This window comes from Octopus bimaculoides, chromosome 20, assembly GCF_001194135.2.
Source record: "Octopus bimaculoides isolate UCB-OBI-ISO-001 chromosome 20, ASM119413v2, whole genome shotgun sequence".
NCBI classification, from domain to species: Eukaryota; Metazoa; Mollusca; class Cephalopoda; order Octopoda; family Octopodidae; genus Octopus; species Octopus bimaculoides.
In genome coordinates, this window is record NC_069000.1 from 43,423,325 (window position 1) to 43,426,701 (window position 3,377).

A 3,377-nucleotide genomic window follows, 5' to 3' on the forward strand; every position below is an offset into this window, starting at 1 on the left:
TATGTACTTATAAATTCTTCGAATTTTTTTTATATATCATATAGATGAATGCATCTATGTATGTATTTTGTATACCATGGAGAACTTCTTTAATAGGGACTGAATGAATATATACATTGACCTTTCAATTTGTTTTCTCTCGAAATTTTTGGAGCGGTGCAGCCACCCGATTAGATCAACAACTGGTACTTAATTTATCGAGCCCGAAAGGACGAAAGGCAAAGGCGACCTCGGCGGAAGAAGAATATAAATTTCAAAAGTAAAATATCTTTTCTATATATTTTTATATATGGTATATTGCTGTCATACACATACAGACACACACACACAGTTTCATTTTATAAAGGAGTTCACACAGATGTTTAATGTAGTATATTTAAACATCTTAGCTTACCTGCGGAAAATTACCGACAGTCAAGGTTTTATTTAGTCTATATTTAGTAGGTAAAATGGCCACATAGTATAATGTATTGTCTTGTTGAGAGGTGTGATATGAGATTTGTTGTGCGGTTTACTAAGGCCCTGTTAAGATCAAATTTGTCTTCGGGAGAAAATAAATAACATAACAGCCCCGTACGGGATTGATCCATCTCTTCTTTCTTTCTTTCTGGAAGAAATCAACCGAGTCACACCTGAAGAGGGGATCAATTCCACAAACATTAAAGTCCCAAAGACACGGGGTATGTCAGGACGGCGTCCGTATGAGAGAGGAAGAGGGAAAATAAGAGAAAAATTGAGGGAGAGAATCAAAGGAACTGACAGAGAGACAGACAGACAGATAGTAAGAAGGGTGAGAAAGAAAGTTGTGAGTTGAGAAAATAAAGTTATTGTCTTTTACTTACTGGCTGAAGTGTAAGGCGACTTCATCATCATCATCATCATCGTTAACAACAACAACAGTTTGGTAGACAGACGGAAAGAATGCCATGTCCCCTCATTAACGGTAATATAACTACAAGGAATCATATTTAATCCACACTTAATTATAAATGATAGAGAACTTTGCAGTAGCTCTTTGTGTCTAACTATATTTCTTGTTATGTAATAATCTCAATTAATTGATATAAACCCCAAACTGACAGATAGGTTATATATATATATATATATATATGTCTGAATGTTATATCTAAGAGAAGTTGTTATATATGCAACATCTAACAAAAAAATGTGATATTTAATGCGATAATCACGTGACGTCCTATGCCATTTATTTGTTTCGAAGTATTTGAAACCAACTCGGCCCATCCTTTAATTCAATATATAAACGTCATTGTATTCTATCTCTTCGTCTCGGTACATACGTACGTATGGTGTGTATATGCATGTATGTAGGCATGCATGTATGGGTGCATAGGCATGTGTGTATTACGCTTATATGTACATATTACGCTTGTATGTGCATCTGTATGTGAATGTATGTATATATGTGTGTGTGTGTGTGTGTGTGTGTGTGTGTGTGTAAAAGAATAAAAAATAAAAGTAAAAGAATAAAAATATATGTAGATATGTATGCGTGTTTATATGTATATAATATATACTTATGTACACATTCACATTTATGTGTACATACGTATACATATACACACACGTACACATATCTACATACATATACATATATATGATAACTTAGATAACAGATTAGCTTTGACCATTGTCGGCCCAGGCCATGACTAACTCAATAGCACCACCTGGAAAAGACTTTTAGCTAATTATTTCGGGACACCATGGACCACTCAAGTTGTTGGCTAAGACGTATCCAGGTGTAGGTGGTTTATCCGGTATTTCCTGGAGGAATTTTTCCAAGTACCGTTTGAAAGTTGTGATGTCTTTTTCTACTTTTGTTTCTCTCGTGATAACATTGAAAAGAGCAGGACCATTTTCAGTGAAGAAATTGTGTCACAATGTTCTTATGTGATGTGATCTCGACCTTTGTAGGTGACGCATCGCACGGGGGCCTAGTCTTGAGTGAATTGTAAAAATAATACCGATTTCATTTGGCTAATATTTGTGGAATACTTTCCACATGCCGCAGATAATGTATCGCTCACGGCGGCGTTGCAGAGAATAGGGTTTCAGCTGTTTAGGTCGAGCCCAAAAATGAAGTCCCGTCATGCCATTTATTATTTTAAGGATTGATCGTTGTGGCGCTTCGATCTTCATAATGTCATGTTTTTTGTAGGGGGACCACAATGGGCAGCATTATTCGAGGTGGGACCTAGCGAATGTGGAGAAGAGAAGGATGATGGTTTCATTATTCCTAGGTTGAAAAGTTCTGAGGATCTATGAGCACATTCTGTGGGCATCACCAACATTTTTTGTTGATGTGCACACTCCAGCTAAGGTTGCTGTCGACAGTTACACCCAAGTCTCTGAGATTACCCGATGGTTCGAGTAGGTCTCCTGACGGTAGTGTATATGATTGTTTGAGTGTGCCCTCTTTTCCATAAGCTCAATTTTTTTCTCCGTTCAGCTGCACATTGTCTTTTTTGTGTGTGTGTGCCCACTGGGTTACTGCGCATAGGTCCGATTGAAGCATCATTCGGTCATATGCTCCCTTAATGACTTTCTGAAGCTTAGGGTCATCTGAAAATATTTTAATGATGCTATGTTCTAGACAATAAAAAGAAGTAGACAATAGACAATAAAAAGAAGTAGACCCACCACAGTACCCTGCGGGACTACGCTGGAGACTTTTGCTGGTCTTGAGTGGATATCATCAACCACAACATGGTGGATCCTGTTTGTTAGGAAATACTTAATCCATTGAAGTAGATTTTCGCCGACTCCAGCGTTGGATAGTTTCCTTAACAATATATTGGGGTCGACTCTGTCAAAGGGCTTGCTGGAATCAAGGTATATGACATCAGCGTTGGAGCCCTCACTTAGTGCATTTGAGATGCCATCAAAGTGGTGGAGGAGCTGTGTTAGATAGTCCCTCTCACTACGAAAGCTATGCTGGCTGCAATTTAGATGATTTTGTTCTAGGGAGGTTGTTATTCTTGATCTCAACACTCTCAAATAGTTTGATGACATGTGAGATGAGTTAGATTAGATGCTAGTTTACTGGGAGCGATTTATATGTGAGTGTGTGTGTATAGGTATGTATATATATATAGTATAATTGTTTATATATATATATATATTACAGAGATGAGCTTGCATAGCAAGTGACCTGATCTGAGATCGTGTGCTGGAACGAAAACAATTGCAGCGTGGAAGGTGTTTATAAGCCATTTAAAATAACACACAAAAGCCGTCAGATTCACTTCAACATTTAAATTTAATTTGTCAAAATATTTTCGTCGCTTTGAGACCGCGACCTGTTCACTGACAAAATTCTGTGCTGCACAGAATTTTGTCAGTGAACAGGTCGCGGT

General features: G+C 37.5%; 1 long non-coding RNA gene across 1 annotated transcript in view; it reads right to left on the reverse strand.

Annotated features, from left to right (window-relative positions):
- Nucleotides 1–1,144, reverse strand: part of LOC106878951 (uncharacterized) — an 8,219-nt gene extending 7,075 nt beyond the window's left edge. Inside the window, exon 1 of the long non-coding RNA XR_001410573.2 lies at nucleotides 843–1,144. This is a non-coding gene — a long non-coding RNA (uncharacterized LOC106878951). The remainder of the gene's footprint in view (nucleotides 1–842) is intronic.
- Between the last annotated feature and the right edge of the window lie 2,233 nt (nucleotides 1,145–3,377).